The following is a 13,156-nucleotide window of genomic DNA, read 5'->3' on the forward strand; positions in this document are numbered from 1 at the left end:
AATTTCCAGTCTTCATATGAATAATTTTTTTTCTGTAGAGAGGCTAAGAAGTTAGATTTGCAATCTCTGGAGAGATATACAATTGGATGTCTAAGAGTGGGGGATGTAGGAAAACTCTGAAGAATGACTGCTTGGTCTTGAGCAGAGGGAGGCTCTCTCTGGTGAAGGAGAGCTTGCCTACAGGTAAAGGAATGGCCAGGATCCTTGCACAGGCCCCTGCCAAGCCGCTTGTAGGCGTTTTGAGGGTTACTTGGTAGGGGTTGGGTACCCCAATGGCTGTGTTGTACCCAGAAAACTTGCGGTCCTGACCACTGTGGGGCATAGTCTTGCCCCCGCTCTAGTAACTGAGAGCTCGGTCAGCAGGGTAAAGGGAGATGACGGGGTTGGCGTTTGTTACCAGGGGTGGGCCAGCTGGAGAGGGGCCTTGTTGTCCTGCTGTGCTGCCAGAGTGGGGACCCACAGAGATTTCACAGCCACCGCACCCAAGCGCCAGAGACCTGGAGTGTGGCAACAAACATGACAGAGTGTCTGCCTGGCTGGTGGGCTGGGGAGAAGCGAGGGTTGCCCCGTGCAGGCCCTTTCTAACATGCTCTGTGCTTCCTCCTCCCTGCTTCATCTTGTAGGCCCGCCCTCCATTCCCACCCCCACAGTGCACAGGTCTTGTCCTCAGTGGGCAGGGGGCTGTTCTGGCCAGGTGGGCGGGCCCTGCAGGGGTGGGGAGGCTTTGCCCAGCCCAGGAGCTTTACTCTCCCCAGCTCCATGGCACAGGAGTTGGACCTTCTCACAGTACTCTCATTTTCCACATTGATAAACTGAGGCCACAAAGAGGTCCCAGCCACATCCTCCCCTTTCTCTTAATTTGGCAGGAGAAAGCAGTTCTGGCCGAGACTGAGGGCCACACCTGGTGCTTGCTTGCATCCTGGTGGCTTTGTCTGGGGATAAGGATGCCAGTTTCTCCACCTTTGTTCTTGATCTCCCTTGGGGGACCAACAGAAAAGATAGGTTGGCTCTACAGCAAAGACAAAGACATGTGACATCACAACACTCATCCCAGAGGTGAGGCATTTGAGACTCAGCCTGGGTGACTTGTCCACCATCACACGGCAGTGGGGTCACGGCCATGATCCTCTGTGAGTCAGGCTCCAAAGCATCTGCTGGTTTTCTTGGTTGGTTTGTTTCTTTTAATCTTTCTCATTTTGGGGGACAAGAGGGAGATGATAAAAGTCATACATATTCACTGTAGAAAATTTGCAAACCACAGAAGAGTATTACCCAGAAAATAGCGCTTATAGTCCCACTAACCAAGGAAGGCCGCTGTTGACGTTTTGGTATCTTTATACTCATTTTTTTTTCTGTACACACACACACATAATTCTCCTTTTTACACAAGAGATCATACTGGCCATTTTGGTTTTTTTTAAATTGTGTTAAAAAACACATAACATGAGACCTACCCTCTTAACATATTTTCAGGTGTACAGTATTGTTAACTCCAGGCACAATGTGTACGGCAGATCTTTAGGACTTTTCCATCTTGCATGATGGAAGCTCTACACCGTTGAATAGCAACTCCCCATTTCCCCCTCCCCCAGGCTCTGGCAACCAGCATTCTACTTTCTGTTTCTAACAGTTTGACTATTTTAGATATCTCCTATCAGTGGAATCTGTATCTGGCTTATTTCACTTAGCATACTGTCCTCTACGTTCATCCATGTTGTCACATATGGTAGGATTTCCTTCTTTTTAAAGACTGAATGATATTCCATCGTATATATTTACCACATTTCTTTACCTATTTATCTGCTGATGGACAATTAGGTTGTTACCATCTCCTGGCTGTTGTAAATAATGCTGCTGTGAACATGAGTGTGCAAATCTCTCTTTGAGACCCTACTTGCAATTCTCTTGGAAACATACCCAAAAGTAGGATTGCTAGATCATATGGTATTTCTATTTTTAATTTTTTGAGGAAACTCCATACAGTTTTCCATAGTGGCTGCACCAGTTTACATGCCCACCAGCAGTGTATGAGTATTCCAGTTTCTCTACATCCTTGCCAGTGCTTGTTATTTTCTGGTTTGTTTGTTCCTTTTTTATTGTTGTTATGATGACCATTCTGACAGGTGTGAGGGGTTATCTCATGTGGTATTGATTTGCATTTCCCTGGTGATGGGTGATGTTGAGCATCTTTTAATGTCCCTATTGGCCCTCTGTATGTCTTCTTTTGGCCACTCTGTTTTGTGCCCTGAGTTTCCCATATACCACTGAACCACAAGCATTTCTCCATATCATTAGACATTCTTTGCACTACCCCTTACTTCAACCCGAAGGAAGGGACCTGAACTTGGAGAGCATTGAGGTCCTGCCAGGCTTCTGTCAGTGCCTAGTGCCTCAGTAGGTCCATGCCTGGCAAGGGTAGAGGTAGGAATAAGTCCAGGAGAGGCCCTGGAACAATAACGGTGAAGAATGTAAAATTTGGTGACAGAAAACCCTAGGTTCAAATGCAGATTTTGCCCCTTCCAGGCTGCCTGGCTTTCGGCTGGTCAGTTCCTCTCTGAGCCCTGGCTTCCCGATCTGTAAAATGGCAATAATAGTAGAATCTATTTCATGGCCCTTTTGTGTGGCCTCACTGAGCATGCCAGGACTTAAGTCACAGGAAGTCCCCTGTGAACATCAGCTATTATTATTGTGGGAATGTCAGGAGGCCTGAGCAAGCTCCTTCCCGCTCTCTGGCCTTAGTTTCTTCATCTGTGCTATGGGGGACTGTACTGGACATCCCCTCTCAGCTCCAATTGTCTCGAGGACTCTACAAATAGAGGTGGAAGGAAGGTGGCTATTAGCCATGGAGGAGCTGGGCACTCCTCCTCTGACCTCTTTGTCTTTATGGTCCTCAGCTCTTTCCTCTGGCAGACCCCTTCCCCCTGGGGCTGAGGCCCAGACAGGCTCTCATGTGGCCCTGGCTGGTGGGGCCTCTGGCCAGAGGAGGGCTAGGCTGGGCTGTACTGCTACAGAGAGCCTTCTGGAGGGGTCTGGGTCGCATCCATCAACACCCTGGAGAATGTGAGCATTTGATTTTGGCACCTGTTGGGAGAGTCACAGGGAGGGGGAGGCAAGGCCCCCAGAGGCTGGAATTGGGCAGAACTAGGCTCACCTTGTTCTGGTTCAGAGCCAGCTACTCAATTTGGCTTTATAAAGATAGAGACAGCATCTAATATGGGGTTCCTGCCAGTCCTTGAGACTGGCTCTCTTCTTGCCTGCAGGAGGAGCTCAACCATGGGAGGGCCTTCAGAAAATATTGAATCCAATTCTTCCCATCGTACAGATGGAGACACTGAGGCCAGGAGGGGAGAAAGGGCTAGTCTACACTGCCCATATCTTCCATGTTACCAGGTAGGATGTGAAGATCAGTTCTGTTTAGCTTCTCTGGAGATTATGGGTGAGCAAAACCAGAAGATGCACGGGATATAGATTAGATAAGCGGATAAACTTCCCAGCAAGGCCCTAAGCTCACCAAATCTTAAAGTGCCAGAGCAAAAAGGAATCATGAGAGGTCATCCTAAGCCAGAGGTTTGAAAACTATTTTCAGCCACATAAACTGCATAGCCCGAGGCCTAGGTGGGGAACCCAACTCTTCCACCCTCCTCCAGCTGCACCCCCAGACACACCTGCAAAAAACCCTGGAGCTGAGCTCACAGAGAGGGAGTGGCTGGTTCAAGGTCTAATGGGGAGACATCGATTCTCTCATTATAGTGTCCCTCAGCTTCGTGTTGGCTGCCTGAGTCTGTGCAGACCAAGGGGTGCCGGACAGGGAGGGGCATGGGCAGAGCAGCTGGCAGGGCCAGGGCCCAGGGCCCTGACAGCTGTGGCCATTTGCGTCCTACCACTGAAGGAGCTCTATCTCCAGCAGCGGCCACCTGGGGCCTTTCCCAAGCAGCGCCCGTGTGCCCAGGAGTTGCCCAGAGGACTGTGCCTGCAGTACTTAGGCCACAGGATGCACTGGAAGGGGAGAGGTCGGTCCATCCAGCCCTAACCTCTGGGCTTCACAGCCTCTTCTGAAGTCCAGGCAGTGGCAGCAGGAAGTGCTGACATTAAAAGCCAAAGCTGGGGGTCAGGTCACAGGCCCAGTCAGCAAGCTTTTCACTTCTCACCCAACTTCATTCAGCTGCCCTTTTTGAGAATTCCTTCTTGGAGGCCAAGAATGGCTGGCCTCCCTCTCTGGATGATATTAGAGGAGAAGAAGGAGATACAGTTCTTGAATCGTGCACCTGTAATATGCCAGGCATCGGGCTAGGTTCTTCTCTCACCTGATTTGATTTACTCCTCAAACAACCCCATGAGGCAGGCATGATCGCCCCATTTTACAGCTGAATTAACACAAGCCCAGAAAGGTTGTGCTGCTCCCTTAAAGGCATGTAGCAAATAGGAGGCTGAGCTGGGACGGAGCTGAGCTAAGCTGGCCTCACCCCAGAGCTGGTGCTCTTTCCGCTGCCCCTGGGAGCTTCTCAGAGAGACTTAGCTGCTGGGCACTGAGGGAGGGCAGGGAAAAGAGAGGGCCAAGCTTGGGCACCCTTGTCTGGGGCCCCTGGAACGCTAGGAGGCCTTTGAGCCCCTCCTCTCACCCCTCCCTCTGAGCTCTCAGACTAGCAAGTGGCATGGAGGACAGGGTGCTAGGAGGAGCCAAAAGGGCCTGGGGGACAGGAGAAGCAGGACTGGAGGATGCAAAGAGCTGCCCCTAGCCCCAGGAACTCCCTGCCTGGCCCCCTGCCAGTGGGGCGCCTCCAGAGAGACCTTCTGGGAATAGAGAAATTCATTAGCGGATGTGCAAGTCTCAAACCGATTAGCGATTTATACTCTGGGCTCAAACAGCAGGTGGCTTAGGTTTATTATCTGACTTAGCCCAAAGGCCACCCAGTTCCACCCCTCCCTCCTTTCCCTTCTTTCTGCGATCCTCAGGAATGGATACCTAGCCTGACTTGCCCTAAGCCCTTCCTTTAATCCCCACAGCCCAGGCAAGTTCCCAGGAGGAAATGTGCTGGGGATGGTAGTGGTGGGGAATGACGGGTGGCAGGGTCCCAGGATTCCCTCATAAGCAGCAGGAGGTTTTCCAATCTGAGCTTTGTCCATTCAGTGCCCAAAGAGGACTTCATTTCCATTTAGGGGCAGGAAAGGAGGAAAGAGAGTGGGGTACTGCAGTAAGAAGGATAGAGGGTGGATATCAAGAGGAACTTCCAGATTGATCAAGCATTGATTCCTAGGCTGGGATAAATGCACCGCTTGGCTGTGGGAAAGGGCTGATGGAAAAGACACAGGCTGGGCCTGTAGCCAATAGGAACTTCCCCTCAGAAGATGCCACTTAAAAGTGTTATTAAACCCTCAGGACTTTTAAAGCAGAGAACAAGGTAACTATGAACACCCTTTCAAGCGATATTGAGAGTTCCTGAGGGAGCTCTGTGTCTTTCTCACTCCCCTCTGCCTTGGGATGGAGACACGTGGCTCCCCTAATCCCCACCCTCCCCCGCCCCCACACTCTGTCTATGGTTATGGCCACCATTCTCTTCTCCATCCTTCAGCCTAGCCCCGTCTTGGGCTCTGAGCCAAGGGACCAGCAATGATTTCTAGGTTTCTCTGTAGCAAAGACAGAGGGTGGGCCTGGGTCTGTCTGCCTCAGCTGGGTTCTACCCCCTGGGTGGCTTCTGGGGAGAAAGAGGCTGTGGTGGCCTTGAGCTTCCACCTCTAATCAGCAGCCTCAGCGCTGGACTGAGAACATTCCTAGGTGCCATTACTCCAGACTAATAGACAGAAAATGAGGTGAATCGACTCCTTCCCATCCAGGGAGGCCCCCTCCGCCCCTAATGCTGAGCTCTGGGCTTAAGGACACTGGAGGAAAAGTCGATCAGCCAGCCTTTGCCCAGCTCTGAAGGTTACTTCCGTGTCCCCCATTGGGCTTCCAGTTCAGGGCAGGAGACTCCAGAGTCCACCCAGATTGCTGCTTCTATGGGGTTCCACCTTTAGGAAGTTCTTCATGGTGTCTGACCTTAAGTCTTCTTGCTGTAACTAACTCATTTTTTTTTTTTTTCTGGCTCTGTCCAGAGAATCATGAGGGGAAAATTTCTTGGTTAAGACCACACTGTGAGTGGAGCTTAGAAGACAGAGAAGAAGCCTAAAGGGGCTCCGAGTCTGCTGGAGTGTGAGCTGCGGTGGCTGGCTGCTCTTGAGGTCCTGCCCCAGTCCCATAAGAAGAGGCACCACGGGGGAATGGGAAAGGGCTCAGTGCAGCTAGTTCCTAGCCGCATGACCTTGAGTGGAGCCAGTACCAGAGCCCTGGTCATTTGCCTCCTGGTTCAGAGTCTTATCACTCACAATCTCTCCTAGTACCATTCATCCTGCCTGTTAGTCAATTATTCAGCCAAGTGCTGTGTGCCCATCCCAGAGTGAGGCACTGCTGGGGGTGGGGGTGGCACTGACTGAAGTGGCCAGGCCCTACCCTTCAGAGGCTCCTAGCCTAGTAACCCTTCCCAGCTTCACCTCTTCCTCGATAAACAACCTAGGCTGGGGATGAGGGCTGGAGGCCCTTCCAACCCAGCTGAACTGAGTAATTAAAATCTCTCCTCTTACCCTGACAGATGACCTCCAAGGTCTGTTCCAGTCCTATGATTCCATGATTCCAGCTGGGAGTATTCAATTAACCCTTGTCATGCTTGGCTGAACTGTGTGGAGTGGGAAGGGGTAGGGGCGCGCACACCAAGATGCTCCGCCCCCTTCCTCCCCTCCCCTTTTCCCCCTCCATCCTCCATAGCCCATGCCAGGGTGGTGCTTACCAAGCCTGGGCCCTGGAGTGTCAGAGTAAAGGCGGGGCTGCTGGTAGACCTGGCTCCGGGCTGCCTATTTCCAGCCAGGGCCTGAGGGCAAATGGTAGACCAGCTATGGTGTTACATAGTATCTACCTGGCCCTTGGTCCAAACCCAGGCAGAATGTATTCCCAAAGGAAGGCCTTGAAGGCTAGGCTGAGGTAGGGAGAGGTGGGGGCTTTGGAAGCAAGATCACTGACCAGTAAACAGGTCATCCAGAAGCCTAGCATTTTAGATCATGTCTCCCTCACTCACCCAATGCCACTGCAAGACAGCCTCCTCCTGGCGGTACACTCTGCCTGGTCTCCAAGGGCATGAGATCGGGGTGAGGTCTGGACTCCACTCGGGATGGTGGTGGAGCCAGAGATGCGGCAATTGTCAGAGCTGATGCGCGCCTTAGAGACTGCCGTAAACAGGCACCTTATGGGCCACTTCAGACCCTTGAGGGTTTTATTTGGCTCACACAGTGCCTACCTTAAGAAGAAATTAGCTGCCATCATTTAAAATTCATGAGATTTTTACATAAAAATCCAGATTTATAACTTCTAAAAAGTCCAAGGGGCCGGCTCCATGGCCGAGTGGTTAAGTTCTCATGCTCTGCTGCGGCAGCCCAGCGTTCGGATCTTGGGCGCGGACATGGCACCACTCGTCAGGCCACGTTGAGGCAGTGTCCCACATCCCACAACTAGAAGGACCTGCAACTGAGATATACAACTGTGTACAGGCGGGGTTGGGGGAGATAAAGCAGAAAAAAAAAAAAAAAGATTGGCAACAGTTGTTAGCCCAGGTGCCAATCTTTAAAAAAAAAAAAAAAAGTCCGAAGATCTAGTAACACTGGGCCCACATTCTCACAAGGTAACAGCTAGAGCTGAGTGACAGCTGGCCCCTTGGCCAGGGCACATACTCTACTTCTCCACGGGCCCTACCTGCCTGAGTTTGCTTTTCATGGGGGCTATTGGAGAAATTGAGGTCCAGAGAGAAAGGAGGGCACTTGCCCAAGGTCACCCAGCCAGGATGGGGGACGGAGCTAAGATGAGAATCCAGCTCTCCTGCCTGCTGGCCAGCCCTGTGCCCTTTCCCCTGTGCTCTCCTCTCCCGAGCTCTGCAGAGGCTGCCAGGCCCTTCCGCCACTGCCATCCCAGCTATTCCCAAAGCCTGGTAGCCTCAGCGGCCAGGCTTTGTCTGGTCGTCTTCCTGCATAGCCCCTTCAGCTGCCTGGGCCCCAGCCCAGGCCCAGGCCCCGGCCCCCTTCGGGTGAGAGCAGAGGCGCTGTGGGGCCTCCGCAGCCCGGCCCCATCTCCCGCAGCTCCAAACAAGAATCTCATTAAGTGCAGGGGGGCCTGGGGCGCCCTGACCGCAGAGCTGGCTTCCTTCTGCAAACAGCCCCGGCTGGGGCTAGGCTGGCCATGTGTATGTGCATGGAGGGGGCACGACAGCCGCCCCTCTCCAGGCAGCCCACAGCTTCTCATGCTGCCTCTTGCTTCCTGCGCCGCTCACCCCTCTGCCACCCCTTCCCTGTTTCTGACTCCCCACCGTTCCTTCTGCCCCCATCCCCTTTATTTGTCTCTCCTTTCTGCTCCTTTTTCTTTTTTCTCTCAGCCTGACTCTGTGTTGGTCTCTTTCTGTCTTGGTTTTGTCGTCATCTCTCTCAGAGTCCCTGGTCTTCTTTGTGGTCTCCTTTCCCATCTCAGCCCTGGAGTCCTGCCGGCTGCCCTCTGTCTCCCTCTTGCTGCATCACCATTTTGCTGCCCCAGAGGGGCGCTCTCTTAGCTTCTGTCCCTCATGCTCCATCTCTGAGCTTAGCTCTCTGTCACCCTTCCTCAGTCTCTCTGTCACTCTTGCTCTCCCTTGGGCCTCCCTCACTTGGGGTCTCTGAGTCACCGTATGTCTCCCTCACTTGGGCTCTCTGGCCTGCTCTGAGTCTGTGTTTCTGAGGCTGCCGCAAGACGCTTCTGGGGTGGTTTGCTGTACTGGATAAACATGGCCCCAGCAGCAGGACGTGAGGAATTCTGCTGACGGCGCTTTCCTCAGGGGCTGAGGAGGGGCAGTGTGAGCCAGCGGCCAGGGGCCCCAAAGAGATGACAGTGTCCTTTCCGTGCCCATGCCCCTGCCTTCCGAGCCTCTCAGCCAGCTCCGAGTGTCTCCTCAGCTGGAAAAAAGGAACAGGCCCCGAGGGGCTGCTCACCAGGCCTAGCCCACTCACCAACACCTCCCCCACCACACACACAGCATGCACACACTTCCCTCCAGTATCTACAGCCTGCAGCCAACTAGATGGAATTCAGTCCTGTGTTTCTCCTGGCTGGGCCTGCCTAGGCCCCAAGGGCAGGGGCTTTGGGGAGGGGAAACAACCCCAGGGAACTTTGGAGCAAGGTAGTAGATGCAAGAACCCATTAGAGGTTGTTGCAGCCATCCCTCTGCTCCCAGACAGCACTCTGTCCTTTGCAATTTTCTATATTTAAAATCCCTACCCTGAGAGGAAAAGTTTATTGACTTCCCCCTCTCACCTATTCTGAGGCCTTGTCCCGCTGTCTGTCAGAACGTCCCTAAATCCAAATGAAATCCTTCGTACTGAGACTCAGAGTGTGGGTGTGCCTATGATGTGTATGGCGTGTGCTGCGTGTCTGTGGTGGGGGGGTGGGGCTGGGGGCCTAGACAAAGTGGAGAAGGGATCATTTATTTGGGGGTGTGGTGGTGGGAGGGAAGGAGACTGGATGCAGGGAGCTCAGAGGAGAGGCTGGTACAATAGTCCAGGGGAGAGACGACGGTGGGCAGAGGGGCTGAAGGAGAGAAGGCCCCATAGCACAGGAGCAGCTGAGGACACAAATGCTGAGGAAGGGGACGCAGAAGAAGGCACTGAATGTCGGGAGTCCAGGAGGCTTCCTGAAGGAGAACTGGGGGCAGATTTGGGGGAAGAGACTTTCAGACTGAGGAACGTCAAGTGCTGTGGAGTTACGAGGAGAAGCAAGAGGGTCTTCAGAGGGAGGCAGTGGCACTTGCTTCTGGGAACAAACATTCACCTAACGCCTACTCTTAGGGTGGCCGACTCACCCCAGTTTGCTCAGGACTGTCCAGATTTTAGCACTGAAAGTCCCACATCCTGAGAAACCCCTCAGTCCCAGGTAAACCAGGACAGTTGCTCACCCCACCTACCCGCCCCACCTACTAGGCAGTGTGTACAGGATGGCTCGTGTCGACCTCACCACAACCCTGGGGGACAGAGCCCCATTTTACAGCTGAGAAAAAGGAAGCTAAGAAAATTTAAATAACTTGCTTTAATGGCACACAGTGAGTGGCAGGTTTGAAGCCAAGGTCTGTTGTTTCACTGCATTGAGTTGTTTTATCCTAGACTCAGAGACCTTCAGGGACAAACTTAGTAACCCCTCCACCTCCTCCCCCACACACATTCCGACCTCAACAGAGTTTCAAAGTCTTGATGTGAGGCAGTGTCATTTGGACCTACTGCCTGAGTCCCACTGGGCTGGAGCTGGGAGTGGGGGTGGGCTAGAGGAAGGGGGTGCTTCGTCTCCTTCAGCCCAAGGTCTACCAGGGCTTCACTGTGGACTGCCACCTGTTGATTTTTCAGCTTCTCCCCCAGCTGGGAGGAGGACCAGCTGCTGGGGGGCGGAGGCGGGAGGCGGAAACGGGGGGAAGTGTTGAAGGGGGGTGTCTCCAGGGCCTTGCTGGGTTCCTGGGCTCCAGGTGGTGGGTCTAGGGAGGGCTGGCCCAACATCTGAGAGCAGGCTGGGGGCTGGGCCCCAGGAGTCCTGCACTGCTGGTCAGCGCCTCCGGTGTGCTGGGGTGTGAGGAAGTGGCCACAGAGCAAACAAACAGAGCCTGTGAGGACAGGAAGCAATTACGGACCACCCGGCCTAGGCTGCAGAGGAGCTTCAAGTGGAGGGAGGGCAGGCCGAGGCAGGGATAGGCCACCAGCTAGGTGTGGCCCGAGGCAAGGCCAGGGAAGCGGGATGAAGAGGTTCTGGGCTGGCGAGATTCTGGGGAGACCATGGCAGGTATCCCCCTGCCTTTGGGGGACATCTCTCCCACTTAGAAATAACTCCGGAGAAGGGCCACCTTGGTGGGCATGAGGTGTCAGCTTCTAGCTGGGAGTCGTGGCTCTGGGCGGAGCTGCAGCGCTCACGTGCTCAAGGAGCCTCAGTGTTTCCATCTGTATAATGAGGTGGTTGCAATAAATGGTCTTCAACAGCCCCTCCAGGTTTGATAGTCCGCTAATGCCATAAAGTTGCTGACAGCTAAGGATTTCTTAGCTAAAAAGGATTTATTGAGTGCCAGCTGTATGCACACCCTAGGGCTAAATGGTGGGGTTGGGGAAAGAAATTTGGAAGTTTAAGACCTGGGTTCTGTCCTTGGGGAATGATATTATTAAAAAATAATGTGTATTGAATGTTTACATGGGCTGGGAAGTGTCTTGAAATGATCTCATTGAATTTCCTCCCAAATCCTGTGAAGTGGGTACTCTTATTATTCTCAGTTGACAGACGAGGAAACTGAGACGAAGGACAGTTCAGTGACTTGTCTATGATTTCATATCTAGGAAGGGGAGACCCAGACTTTTACCTTTATCAGTATCACCCCAAAGCCAGTGCTCGGAGCCTGGATTCTGTATTGCTTCTACTGTAGATAATAATCCAGTAAGTGCCCACATCCTGTGTGATGTACTTTTCTATTCACCAGCTTACTCCCGCTTCACAAGAGCCCTGTGGGCCTTGTGATAGTCTCGGTACTTTACAGATAAGGTGATTGAGGCTCAGAGAAGTGAAGAGCCCGGCTGCCCTCCTTCCGATGACTGACGTGCATTGCGGTGCAGCCCAACTCCCCTTTGCCCCACCACCCTGGCTCCAACAGAGAGCCAGCAGCACTCCTGCAGTACCTGGCAAGTGTCCCATCTCGTCAGCCCCTGCGGGACAGGTGGACGGGCAGGCAGCATTGGGCCTTGTTCTCCCGCCTGGGTCTCTGCACCCTCCCTTTTTCTCCCCACCCCAAGGGTTTATTGAGCACCTATTGAGCTCCAGGTCTAGTGCTGGGAGGTTCTGTGCATTATTCCCTTAATCTCACAGCTGCTCTGTGAAGTAATTTGAACTCTGATTTTGCAGATGAGAAAACAGGCTCAGGAGCTCCCAGGGAGCCCCTGGGCATTCTGGCCTCCTTCCCTCCCAGGACCCAGTGCAGGAGCTGCAAGGGCCTTGGGGACCTGGGCTTATAGTTCCTTCTCCTTCCCAGGAGCCCCCTCTGTGAACTACATAGCCAAGGCCAGCTCTCCCTCCCTCTCAGCTCCTGGAAACAAGGCCATGTTCAGCCTCTCTCACAGCACCCTCCTTCCCTCCCTCCACCTCCAGCTCCATTTTCTGACTTGCACGGGACTGTGGCTCAGGCCTGCTCAGGCGGAGGCCCCTTTGGGACCCAAGCCACAAGTGCTCTTGTGCTGCCTGGGCCTCAGCTCATAGGTACCGTCTAAAGCTCTGGTACCCGAATTACCTCATTCACTCCTCGCTACCATCCAATGAGGTAGATACTGTTATTATCATCATTCCAATTTTCTAGATAAGGAAATTGAGGCACAGGGAGGTAAATGGATTGCCCAGGGTCATCACCTGGTAAGTGGCAGAGCCAGGATTCACACCCAAGCCAGCTGGTGCAGAGCCCCTGCGCCAAGCTGATGTGTGAAGGTCCTTAAGTGCCATCCTTAAGGAGCATGGCCTTGATCCTGAGGTAAGAGGAAGTAATTGAGGAGCTTAGCCTAGGAGGGACATAATCTGCTTTGCCTGTGAGAACTATCCGTCTGGCAACAGTGAGCAGGGGACGCGGAAGGGCACATGACAGGCAGGGGCACTAGTGAGAAGGCTGGGGCAGCTGGAATCCCAGTAAGGGATGATGGTAGCCTGACTTAGGGCAGTGACAGTGGCCATGGACAGAAGGGGTCAGAGATGGGGGACGTTTGGGGTGTGAAGGCAGAGCCACTGCATTCCACCAGAGGACAAGCGGGGCCTGGAGTGTTGCCGCTGCTCCTCCTGCCTAGCAGTGTGCCCTGCTATGGAGTAGCGTCTGACCCATAAAGGGGTCCTTTTTTCCAAATTGTCTGTCCAGAGGGGCACCTTTTCCATATTGGCTCAAGGCACCATATGGGCTACCTGGGGGCCCTGATTGGATGCCTGTGTGAAAGAGAAGCAGTTTCCAGGAGGCCTCTGCATAGGGTCCTGCCATGACCTTGCTTTTGCTGCCTGCTGTACCCTGGAGCTCCCTCCAAGGTGCGGCGGGTTGTGATAATAGGGGGAAATGTAACATGCATA

Source organism: Equus caballus, chromosome X (assembly GCF_041296265.1).
Source record: "Equus caballus isolate H_3958 breed thoroughbred chromosome X, TB-T2T, whole genome shotgun sequence".
In the NCBI taxonomy this organism is placed as follows: Eukaryota; Metazoa; Chordata; class Mammalia; order Perissodactyla; family Equidae; genus Equus; species Equus caballus.